Here is a 13,651-nt window from a genome sequence, read left to right on the forward strand (position 1 = left end):
TGTCATCACAAACTGGCATAACCAGACAAACTGTGAATCCTATCAAGAATTTCTGGTTACTACAGTATAGATTTTTCCCATGGCCTTGTTTCTATCAAAGATCAGATGGCGAGGCCTTATTTTTTTATTCTTGTCTGTTTCCAGACATGAAACAATCAGGGCCAGCATCTCCCAACATCCCTCTAGCAGGAAGCAGCCAGGCTTTGAAGCTACAAGGCTATTCAATGCTAATCAAGCTGGCCAATTGCAACATTCCGCTTGCCTCAGACAAGCGTTCTTTCTCCCACCCTAGACATTCCACAGTTATATTAACCCCACTTGACTAGTTTCCAACAGACCTCACAACCTCTGAGAATGCTTGCCATAGATGCGGGCAAAACATCAGGAGAGAATGCTTCTGAAACATGGCCATGCTGTGGAAAATACAGCAACCCCACGCTAGTCATTCTACAGATATATAATCCCCACTTGACTGCTTTCCAAGAGACCTCACAACCTCGGAGGATGCCTGCCATAGATATGGGTGAAACGTCAGGAGAGAATGCTTCTGAAACATGGCCATGCTGTGGAAAACACAGCAACCCCACGCTAGTCATTCTACAGATATATAAACCCCACTTGACTGGTTTCCAACAGACCTCACAACCTCTGAGAATGCTTGCCATAGATATGGGCGAGACGTCAGGAGAGAATGCTTCTGAAACATGGCCATGCTGTGGAAAACATGCTAGTCATTCTACAGATATATAAACCCCACTTGACTGGTTTCCAACAGACCTCACAACCTCTGAGGATGCCTGCTATAGATATGGGCAAAACGTCAGGGGAGAATGCTTCTTAAACATGGCAATACTGCCTGGAAAACTCACAGCAACCCACATATTTTTATGTTATCTCTGCCAATGCCACTGTACTATGTACTGAGTCCCTTTGGGTGAGAAGGGCGGGATAGAAATATTGGAAAATAAATAAATAGCACAGTATAACACATGTCAATTTGTTTCGACGATACAGTCTCTCCTTTTTCAAAAATGATGGACAGGTCAAAGGTTCACCTTCCTGTTCCAAAGCATTCCCATAATAAATAAGCAGTGCCTTTTGGCTTCCAAATCGCAATTAAAGGCGATGCTAAAGGTATGTTAAGTTCCACTTGATGAAATTGCTTGATGCGATGCCTCATTAAATCTTATTTGAAGTTTTAATTCCGTGCGGCTTGGATGTGCAACGTGTCACATGGCGCAAGGAGGTGCTCCGGGAGCAGAGGCCTGGGGCATGGTGGCTCTGCGATGCTGTGCGACGGCAGGGAGGTGTCCAGAAGGGAATTGCAGGGATAAGCACTAGGACTGGCTTTATTTATTAGCAATCTGGACAAGCAGGTAAACAGCACGGTAATTACATTTGCAGATGATGCTAAACTGGGAGGTGTTACAAACATCAGCGAGGACAAAGGATTAACGTAAAAGGATCTGGAGAGGTTAGAAACGAAGATAGATCCAGGCCAGACAAATGCAAGCAGCACACAACTTTGGAGAGTGGATCTTTGAGTCAAACTAGACCTTAAGGAGCAGATAGGCAAGGCTGAGTGAGCCGTTGCTGACTTGGGGGTAAAAGTGGACAACTGGGTAAAAAATCGTGGCACAATGTGGTCTGGGTGGCAATATTTTAAAGACGTGTAGACGTGAAGAAAAGTTAGACGCAAAGACAAGTTCTGCTTGGAATCTTGGCAGCTCTCATGCCTCCCTCCCTGGGACATCTATTTGCACCTTACCCAGCTCCTAGCACCCATCCTGTTAACTTGTTGTTTTCCATTTTTCCTCCAACCATTTTAAATATTTTAAATGATATTTTAAATATTTAATTCGTTAGTAATTCTCTGGACTCATTTTACATCTTGTTCATTATAATGTACTGGGAGCCCCCAATGGTGCAGCGTCTTAAAGCGCTGAGCTGCTGAACTTGCAGACCGAAAGTCGCAAGTTCGAATCCAGGGAGCGGGGTGAGCACCCGCTGTTAGATCCAGCTTCTGCCAACCTAGCAGTTCAAAAACATGTAAATGTGAGTAGATCAATAGGTGCCATCAATAGGTTGTGAGGTCTGTTGGAAACTAGGCAAGTGGGGTTTATAGATCTATGGAACGTCCAGGGTGGGAGAAAGAACTCTTGTCTGTTGAAAGAAAAGTGTGAGTGTTGCAATTGGCCAGCTTGATTAGCACTGAATAGCCTGGCAGCTTCAAAGCCTGGCTGCTTCCTGCATATTATTGGAGAACACAGAAATGCTGGACCACTCTCACAATCACCATGTCAGACTACACAGAGAAGCCACTGAAATCCACCGGGGTTCCTTGAACATAACATATTTATATTATTTATTTGGAGCCTCCAGCAGCTCAGTGTGTTAACGCACTGAGCTGCTGAACTTGCAGACCAAAAGGTCGCAGGTTCAAATCCAGGGAATGGGGTGAGCACCCACTGTTAGCTTCAGCTTCTGCCAACCTACTTTGAAAACATGTAAATGTGAGTAGATCAATAGGTACTGCTCCGGTGGGAATGTAACGACACTCCATGCAGTCATGCCAGTGGCCACATGACCTTGGAGGTGTCTATGGACAACACTGGCTCTTCAGCTTAGAAATGGAGACAAGCAGCAACCCCCCAGAGTCAGACACGACTGGACTTAACCTTTACCTTTACCTATAATTTACTGAGTTGCTCTTGATTTGTTTGTTTGTTTATTTATTTATTTATTTACAGCATTTATATTCCGCCCTTCTCACCCTGAAGGGGACTCAGGGTGGATCACATTACACATATAGGCAAACATTCAATGCCTTTTAACATAGAACAAAGACAGACAAACATAGGCTCCGAGCGGGCCTCAAACTCATGACCTCCTGGTCAGAGTGATTCATTGCAGTGATTCATTGCAGCTGCTCTCCAGCCTGCGCCACAGCCCGAGCTTTTGAAAATTGATTTGTTTACGTATTACTGTCGACATTGAATTTTTCCCATTGTATATTTTGTCATGAGCCGCCTTGAGTCCCTTTGGACTTGCCCATTTTAATTTTTCCCAGGAGTCAGTATCACAATGCCCAGTCCTACTCCCTTCTGGCATTCTCAGAGCATGAAAGGCCTTCAATAAAGAAGACGGAAATCTAAGAATGAGGATCCCTTTGAGTGTATGGAGTACATGGCTGGTGAAGAAACAAAACAAACCGTGCAACGTTCAGGTCAGAACATTCAGCACTGACCTCATGTCCCTTAATGCCCTCCAGAATTAAAAGGAAATAGAAATTCACGAAAGGCCTGATGGTTGATCACCAATCTGCTCCACTTATTGCGAATCATAATAGGAATTGCAAATGGTATTCTATAAGGAATTTAAGAACCATGGACAATGGGATTTTGTTGTCGAGGGCTTTCATGGCCAGAATCACTGGGTTGGTGTGAATTTTCTGGGTTATATAGAATCATAGAATAGTAGAATTGGAAGAGACCTCATGGGCCATCCAGTCCAACCCCCTGCCAAGAAGTAGGAAATCTCATTCAAAGCACTCCCGACAGATGGCCATCCAGCCTCTGCTTAAAAGCCTCCAAAGAGGCCGGGGGAGAGAGTTCCACTGCCGAACAGCCCTTCTCACAGTGAGGAAGTTCTTCCTGATGTTCAGGAACATATGACCATGTTCCAGAAGCATTCTCTCCTGACGTTTCGCCTGCATCTATGGCAGGCATCCTCAGAGGTTGTGAGATCTCCTGGAAACTAGGCAAGTGGGGTTTATATATCTATGGAATGTCCAGGGTGGGAGAAAGAACTCTTGTCTGTTTGAATCAAGCATCAATGTTGCAATTGGCCACCTTGGCCTGAATTCCCTCAAGGCAGGAAGCAGCCAGGCTTTGAAGCTGCAAGACCATTCAATGCTAATCAAGGCAACCATTCAATGCCAAACAGACAAGAGTTCTTTCTCCCATCCTGGACATTATTCCACAGATACAGTAGAGTCTCACTTATCCAAGCCTCGCTTATCCAAGCCTCTGGAAAATCCAAGCCATTTTTGTAGTCAATGTTTTCAATATATCGTGATAGTTTGGTGCTAAATTCGTAAATACAGTAATTACTGCGTAGCATTACTGCCTATTGAACTACTTTTTCTGTCAAATTTGTTGTAAAACATGATGTTTTGGTGCTTAATTTATAAAATCATAACCTAATTTGGTGTTTAATAGGCTTCTCCTTAATCCCTCCTTATTATCCAACATATTCGCTTATCCAACGTTCTGCCGGCCCGTTTATGTTAGATAAGTGAGACTCTACTGTATATGAATCCAACTTGCCTGGTTTCCAACAGGCCCCGCAACCTCTGAGGATGCCTGCCACAGATGTGGGCGAAATGTCAGGAGAGAATGCTTCTGGAACATGGCCGTACCGCCCAGAAAACTCACAGCAACCCAGTGATGATGGGATTATTTGAGTGGACACTCAAGAAAAGTAAAATCTGTCTAGTTGCGATATAAACACCTTGAAGGATGAAAGACACAACACTAATTGAAAGGCTAAGTAAAATAAATACACATTCTTGAGAACGGTGAATGAGTTTAGGTCCAGCATTTTGTTATGGTCTTAAGCATGGGGTCATTTTCCAAAAATCATGCACACTTCTTGTTTGATCTCAAGCACTGAAGTCAATATTTGTCACAACTCATGACTCTAAAATTGGAAAATCTGCTATATGTGGTCTCTCAGGATCCATCTAACCCTTTTTTCTCCGGCTTGCTTTGGACTGCAAAAACAGGGAATGCTATGGTGGCTTGGCAAAACGAAACCTGCCATTGTCTGGTGATCACACATGCCAGAACTTATTAGAATTTAAGTGGGAAATTACTTGGATGACAAGTGACGAGAGAGAAACCAAAGTCGCTTGACCTAGAGATGAGTGATAATTCTCAGCTCAGAATAGCTTATGTCAAAGACGGGCTTCTCACGCCTGCAAATCTATATGATTGTGTTTATGTCAAAAAAAGAAAGAAAGAAGCATTTGTAAATGAAGGTCCTGGGTTTTTAAAGAGAAATTGAAAGATTTACAAGTTAGTTGTAAGTTCCCCTACTTTACAAAAATTCACAACTTTCCTTGTGCATGATTGACAGGTGCAACTACAGTTGAAGAATTCGTATTTGACCAAAGCCGAATCCCACTGACTAAGTCAGAATGGTGTGTAACAGGCATGGGCAAACTTTGGCCCTCCAGGTGTTTTGGACTTCAACTCCCACAATTCCTAACAGCCTACCGGCTGTTAGGAATTGTGGGAGTTGAAGTCCAAAACACCTGGAGGGCCAAAGTTTGCCCATGCCTGGTGCATAACTTTCTTGGATGTGTGCATTTGTGTAAAACAATGGTTCTTTCTCCCATCCTGGACATTGTTCCACAGATATATAAATCCACGGCGCTCCACGCAGTCATGCTGGCCACATGACCTGGAGATGTCTATGGACAACGCCGGCTCTTCGGCTTAGAAATGGAGACGAGCACCAACCCCCAGAGTCGGTCACAACCTTTACCTTTTTACCTATATAAATCCAACCTGCCCAGTTTACAACAGACCTCACAACCTCTGAGGATGCCTGCCATAGATGTGGGCGAAACGTCAGGAGAGAATGCTTCTGGAACATGGCCAAACCACCCAGAAAACTCGCAGCAACCCAGTGACAATGGGATTATTTGGGTGGACACTGAAGAAAAGTAAAATGAAACAATGGTTTAAAGATGCCAGAACCTAACTAAATGAAGAACATTCAGAAGGACCAAATTAGCAAGCAAAACAACAACATCTTGCCAGCATACAAAGCCACACAATGGCATCCAAAATAGCTCTTTCCCGAAGCAATAGGTCAGGCAATGTGAAAAAATGTGTCCACAATAAAAGATGAATGTGGAATCGCTATAGTAAGATTAAATGCTGGCCTGACGGGCCGTTCCAATGTGGTTGCTTTGGAGCAGGGGTCCCCAAACTAAGGCCCGGATGTGGCCCTCCGAGGTCATTTACCTAGCCCCCGCCCTCAGTTTTATAATATAATATATTGTATATACATATAATATTGATAATAATATTATAATGTAATATAACACTAATAATAATACCATATAATAATCATATTAATTATATATTCTATATTACATATAATATTACTAATAATATTACAGTATAGTAGTATAGTTCAGTATAGTAATATATAATGCTAATATTGTGCTATGCTAATAATATAATATATTGTATGTACATATAATTTGTAAGCCACTCTGAGTCCCCTTTGGGGTGAGAAGGGTGTGATACAAATGTAGTAAAAAAATGCAGTAAATAAATAAATAATAAATGAATACATTTTAGACTTAGGCTCGCTCGAAGTCTGAAATGACTTGAAGGCACACAACAACAACAACAACAACAACCCTAATTAACTTGACTATCTCATTGGCCAGAAGCAGGAGCACACTTCCCATTGAAATCCTGATAAATATATGTTGGTTAAAATTATTTTTTAATATTGTATTGTTCTTTTGTTGTTGTTGTTTTTTGTTTTTTTCACTACAAATAAGACATGTGCAGTGTGCATCGGAATTTGTTTGTATTTTTTTTTTCAAATGATAATCCGGCCCCTCAACAGTCTGAAGGATTGTGGACCGGCCCTCGGCTTAAAAAGTTTGAGGACCCCTGCTTTGGAGTCATCTACTAATTTCATTTTCCCCATTCATTATGATGGCAGAGCAGCTCAAATGTAGTCTTGCTTTGATTCAGTGTGTATGTGTGTACAAGCTTCAGGGACAGCTCAAGATCAGCATTAAAGATGCTTCCTGGCTGCAGAAGATCCTAAACTTCTCCAGCCAAAGTACCTCCAATAACAAGCCTGGAAAAGACCCCAGGACCCTGGAAAGCAGACCCTGGCCCAAACAGACAACACTGAGATGTGCATTGACCATTTATCTGACTCCCTAGATAATTTTTTTATCTTTGCATCTCATTATTTTGTTTTAAATTGGTTTTATAGAAGTTGTATTGCATTTGCAGTCATGTCTGATTTTATTGTGTTTTACTTATTTGAATGCTGTTTTGATCTGTTTTTATTCTGTTCTATTGTTTCCTGGGCTTTGCCCTATCTTAGCCGCCCCGAGTCCCTCTGGGAAGATGGAGGTGAGACAGAAAAATAAAATTATTATGATTATTATTGACACAAAGACACAGTATGACAAAGCAAATGAGATCTATATGCTGGATTTCGTATCACAAAATCACAAGTCGAACACTTCTCAAGTGTCTAGGACCGTGTGATGTATTTTCAGATGATGTATGTAGATCCCAGTAAGGTGGCCTTTTGCAGCTGACAGACTGTAATTTTGTCAATGTTTATTGTTTCCAAATGCTGGCTAATTATTATTATTATTATTATTATTATTATTATTATTATTATTATTATTACAGTAGAGTCTCACTTATCCAACATAAACCATAAATCATTGGAACACGCTAGCTCCAATTACCAACATAAACGGGCTGGCAGAACGTTGGATAAGCGAATATGTTGGATAATAAGGAGGGATTAAGCAAAAGCCTATTACACATCAAATTAGGTTATGACTTTACAAATTAAGTACTAAAACATCATGTTTAACAACAAATTTGACAGAAAAAGTAGTTCAATACGCAGTAATGCTATGTAGTAATTACTGTATTTACGAATTTAGCACCAAAATATCATGATGTATTGAAAACATTGACTACAAAAATGCGTTGGATAATCCAGAACGTTGGATAAGTGAGACTCTACTGTATTATTATTATTATTATTATTATTATTATTATTATTATTGTTATTATTATTATTATTATTATTACATGTGACTGAACCAGAGAGACTTGGCTCATTATTTCCAGAACCCAAAAGAGTATTGTGTTATTATTTATTTACTTTTCTCCCATGAATGGGACTCAAAGCGGCATTGGGAATCAAAGTAGGTCTGCCCAGGACAAAGAAGTAATATACGGACATTTAATCTAGTAGTAATCTAGTAGTAAGGGGTGGCAGGAAGCTTGCAAGTGATTTGGGGCATACAATAGGAAAAGCCATTCCTTTCCACAGGTGCACAACACTAAAAAAAAGCAGATTTGGCAGTCTGCCTATGAAACTTCTGGGCTGGTTTAAGCAACAATTGATCAATAGGATGAAAATTTTTCTTGAATGCATATGCTCACAATAAAGGTTTATAAAGTGCATATGTGAATGTACCTATGGAGCCATGCGTATATAGTTCCTATTATTCTTTTGTCAAGGAGAAGGGCTGGTCCTAGACCAGACATTAGCTAATTTTGCTCTTCCAGGTGTTTTGGACTTCAACTCCCACAATTCCTAACAGTTAGGAATTGAAGTCCAAAACACATGGAAGGCCAAAGTTTGCCCATGCCTGGCCTAGACTCACCCAATATCTTAGGATTTTTATTAATGTCTATGTGTATTTGGGGACCCTGGTGGCACAGTGTGTTAAAGCGCTGAGCTGCCGAACTTGCGGACCAAAAGGTCCCAGGTTCAAATCCCGGGAGCGGAATGAGCTCCTGCTGTTAGCCCCAGCTCCTGCCAAAATAGCAGTTCGAAAACATGCAAATGTGAGTAGATCAATAGGTACTGCTCCGGTGGGAAGGTAACGGCACTCCATGCAGTTATGCCGGCCACATGACCTTGGAGGTGTCTATGGACAACGCCAGCTTTTCAGCTTAGAAATGGAGATGAACACCAACCCCCAGAGTCGGACATGATTGGACTTAACGTCAGGGGAAGCCTTTACATCAGTTTTACTGATGCTGATGTCTTATTGATGTGAAAAATTGTTTTTACGGTTTTATTGCTGTGATTGTACTTTTATGTCGGGCATGGCCCCATGTAAGCCGCTCCGAGTCCCTCCGGGGAGATGGGGCGGGGTATAGAAATAAAGTTATTATTATTATTATTATTATTATTATTATTATTATTATTATTATTATTATTATTAACCTTTACTGTGTGTGTTTTCTCCGCCTCCTGCAAAGGTTGGTAAGGTAAAAGTAAAGGTTTTCCCCTGACATTAAGTCCAGTTGTGTCCGACTTTGGGCATTGGTGCTCATCTCTATTTCTAAGCCGCAGAGCCGGCATTGTCCATAGACACCTCCAAGGTCATGTGGCTGGCATGACTGCATGGAGCATCATTACAAAGGACATACTTCAAACCCTATACAAAAAGTATGCATTTCTCAAAAAACTTATTTCCTGGCTCTGTGGGCACCCCAGTTCGACCCACTTAAGTCTTATGAGAAGTCTCCCACTTGACTCTCAAGTCAGACGATATTTCAGTGGATCAAATAAATAAGCTCGAGAACAGACTCTACAAGCTGAACAGGTTTCTCTGCACTGAGCTACCAACAAATGAAGTAAAATGAAGAGGTCGCAAGAATTCTCCTCCATTGCATCCAATGGAATTAGATCTGACAAGTAATAAATATGCACAGAATACATGCACACAGCTCTGGGTATCTGTGACTAGGCCTCAGAAGTCAAAACCAAATGATATTTTCCCCTCTCCAAGATGATAACTGCAAATCAAGACAACAAAACCATAATGCTTGCTGCGTACATATCCCACCGGACTGGGCATTACAAGCCTTATTAAATTCCCAGCATTCCTGATCCCTGGCCATATGGGATGTGTTGTTCAACCATTGGGAAGACCCTCTGGAAAAGGTAAGGCTTAAGGTAGAGCAAATCCTTTCTAAGCTACTTTGAGATTCTCGTGGTTTTGTAACAAACGACTTCTCTCTAGCCCACCATGCAGTATCCGTTGCTATTTTTACAAAATGCACCGATTTCTTTTTTTAAATGCCATCACATGTTATGCCAATAATTGTTATGTTCTCCTGCCCCCCACCTGAAATAATGAGGCGTTGGGACTGAGAGAGAGAGCATTAACAGCTCAGCCATTGCAGCTCTTACCAATGTTTTTCTTGGGGATATATATATATATATATATATATATATATATATATATATATATATATATATATACACACACACACACACACACACACACACACACACACACACACATACATACATATATTTGTTCTCCTTCACAGGGGAGCCATAGGAAATGTGCATCGATGTGGTCATTACTCACCATATATATGTGGAACTGTCTTCTCAATTTCGGGATAGTGTCTGGAACAGAATGGAAAAAAGTGGCAGGAGTATAATAGCAATAGATCCCCACCCAAAGCAATGGACAACATCCAGATCAGGGGTCCCCAAACTTTTTAAAGTTCACGATCCTTCGGACCATTGGAGGGCCGGACTATAGTTGGCCATCAAGCAACAACAACAACAACAACAACAACAATAAAGAGGGTTGGAAGAGACCCTTTGGGCCATTGAGTCAATCCCCTTCTGCCCTTGGGCACCAAAAGCAGAAGCAAAGCACCCCTGACAGATGGCATCCCAGCCTCAATTTTAATAATAATAATAATAATAATAATAATAATAATAATAATAATAATAAAGGCCACCCTACTGGGATCTGCGCGCATCACCCGAAAATACATCACACAGTCCTAGACACTTGGGAAGTGTTCGACTTGTGATTTTGTGATACGAAATCCAGCATGTTTATCTTGTTTGCTGTGTCATACAATAATAATAATAATAATAATAATAATAATAATAATAATAATAATAATTGGAAGGGAAGAAGAGAACCCTTGGGTCATTTAGCCCAACCCCCTTCTTTTGTGCCGTGAGGACCGGATAAATGGCTTTGATGGGCCGCATGTGGCCCCCGGGCCTTAGTTTGGGGACCCCTGATCCAGACAGAGAAATATAACAGAGGTTGCTGTGGATTTTTTGGGTTGTATGGCCATGTTCCAGAAGCATTCTCTCCTGATGTTTTGCCCACATCTATGGCAGGCATCCTCAGAGGTTGGGAGTTCTGTTGGAAACTATGAAAGTGGGGTTTATATATCCGTGGAATGATCAGGGTGGGAGAAAGAACTCTTGTCTGTTGGAGGCAAGTCTGAATGTGGCAATTGGCCAGCTTGATTAGCATTGAATGGCCTTGCATCTTCAAAGCCTTCAATATTAAAAAAAAATCTAAAATCAGGACAGTAAATAAATATGTTGTCGAAGGCTTTCATGGCCAGGATCACAGGGTTGTTGTATGTTTTTCGGGCTGTATGGCCATGTTCCAGAAGTATTCTCTCCTGACGTTTCGCCCACATCTATGGCAGGCATCCTCAGAGGTTGCCTGCCATAGATGTGGGCGAAACGTCAGGAGAGATTACTTCTGGAACATGGCCATACAGCCCGAAAAACATACAACAACACGGTAAATAAAGATCAACACTCAGAAAACAGGGGAATTCCAGACAAGAGACAATCAGGGACAGCTAGCACCTCCCAACAAAGGATTTCCCCAACAGGAAGCAGACAGGCTCTGAAGATGCAAGGCTTTTCAATGCTAATCAAGGTGGCCAACGGCAACATTCACACTTGCCTCAAACAGACAAGAGTTCTTTCTCCCACCCTGGACACCTATCCACATGTATATAAACCCCACTTGACTAGTTTCTAACAGACCAAACAACCTCTGAGGATGCCTGCCATAGATGTGGGCAAAACATCAGGAGAGAATGCTTCTGGAACACAGCCAGACAGCCTGCAAAATTTGCAGTGACACAGTGATTCCGGCCATGAAAGCCATTTTCAACACATTATAACAGAGGTATTTCTAACATCCCATATTCCTCATTTTAGAACACAGAGAAATAAGAAACACGCCAGTATATAATGGGATATTAGGAATAAAGCCCATAGAAACTCGAACTATCCGAGACCTACGGTAGAGTCTCATTTATCCAAGCCTCGCTTATCCAAGCCTCTGGATTATCCAAGCCATTTTTGTAGTCAATGTTTTCAATATATCGTGATATTTTGGTGCTAAATTTGTAAATACAGTAATTACAACATAACATTACTGCATATTGAACTACTTTTTCTGTCAAATTTGTTGTATAACATGAAGTTTTGGTGCTTAATTTGTAAAATCATAACCTAATTTGATGTTTAATAGGCTTTTCCTTAATCCCTCCTTATTATCCAAGATATTCGCTAATCCAAGCTTCTGCTGGCCCGTTTAGCTTGGATAAGTGAGACTCTACTGTACTTGCCTTTCGGAAAGCCTGCAAAACCTTGCTCTTCCGAGAAGCTTTCAATGGGTGAAAAACTCGGGGCTATGTCTGTTTTTATTGTTGCTTTGATTGTTGTTTTTATTGTTCTTTTAAAGCTAAGTGTATTGTTTTAATCTATTTCTGTAAACCGCTCCGAGCCAAACCGGGAGTACAAGTCAAATAAATAAATAAATAAAATAGATAATGCTTGGGAGCTTGGAATTAAATAAGAGCATGTTTTTCACACTATAGGTAATGAATTGGAAACAAGCCCCCTTTACGTCAATATCTGGAATTTTAAAGAAATGTGCTTGTAACTTTCAGCTCTGTTTGGTGTTTCTTACAATGATGTCTGGCTTCTACAATGGGAAACGATAGATCAATTTACTTCGTATCAAATTAAAAAGCATTTAAAGTGAAGATGCAGCCATTCAAGTAAAAGCTTCATGGCAACCACCACTCCTCTAAATGTTCCTCCAGCAACAGCAAGAATATCACTCTAGGCAGAAAAATCAAGCAATCCCAAATGAATGCCCCCCACGAGGGTCTTCCAAGAAGGGCAAACCAAGAATGGGCAACTTAGACAACTTAGCAAAATAGCCCTACCTAGAAGAATCCTCCACCTTGTGTGACTGTGAAGCAGAACAAACAATTCAGCACCTGTGTGCTTGCCCACAATGCCCTGCCTCATGCACAGAGGAAGAACTTTTTAAAGCTACACCGACAATATAGTCGCTGTTGTTTGTTTTTGTCTAAAATTATTTAGCCGCTTGTGCTCCATTATTTTATCCGTTTTTATACCTGTTTATGCAATGCTTTTGACACCAAATAAATAAATATTGCTAAAAGAATGAACTGGGAATAAGTTCTCTTGTTACATCAATATCTGGAATTCCCAAGAAATATGCTTGTGACTTTCAGCCCTGCTTGGTGTTCCTTATAATGATGTCCAATGGAAAATGATAGAGTCTCACTTATCCAACATTCACTTATCCAACATTCTGGATTATCCAACGCATCTTTGTAGTCAATGTTTTTAATACATCGTGATATTTTGGTGCTAAATTTGTAAATACAGTAATTACTACATAGCATGACTGTGTATTGAACTACTTTTTCTGTCAAATTTGTTGTATAATATGATGTTTTGGTGCTTAATTTGTAAAATCATAACCTAATTTGATCTTTAATAGGTTTCTCCTTAATCTCTCCTTATTATCCAACATATTCGCTTATTCAACGTTCTGCCGGCCCGTTTATGTTGGATAAGTGAGACTCTACTGTATTGCTAAAAGAATGAACTGGGAATAAGTTCTCTTTACATCAATATCTGGAATTCCCAAGAAATATGCTTGTGACTTTCAGCCCTGCTTGGTGTTCCTTATAATGATGTCCAATAGAAAATGATAGATCAACTTACAGTA

General features: G+C 40.8%; 1 protein-coding gene across 1 annotated transcript in view; it reads right to left on the reverse strand.

Annotated features, from left to right (window-relative positions):
- Window positions 1-10,242, reverse strand: part of bin3 (bridging integrator 3) — a 135,599-nt gene extending 125,357 nt beyond the window's left edge. The window contains exon 1 of the mRNA XM_062961048.1: window positions 10,187-10,242. The gene's annotated coding sequence lies outside the window, so the exon portion shown is untranslated. The remainder of the gene's footprint in view (window positions 1-10,186) is intronic.
- Between the last annotated feature and the right edge of the window lie 3,409 nt (window positions 10,243-13,651).

Source organism: Anolis carolinensis, unplaced genomic scaffold (genome assembly GCF_035594765.1).
Source record: "Anolis carolinensis isolate JA03-04 unplaced genomic scaffold, rAnoCar3.1.pri scaffold_8, whole genome shotgun sequence".
NCBI lineage: Eukaryota > Metazoa > Chordata > Lepidosauria > Squamata > Dactyloidae > Anolis > Anolis carolinensis.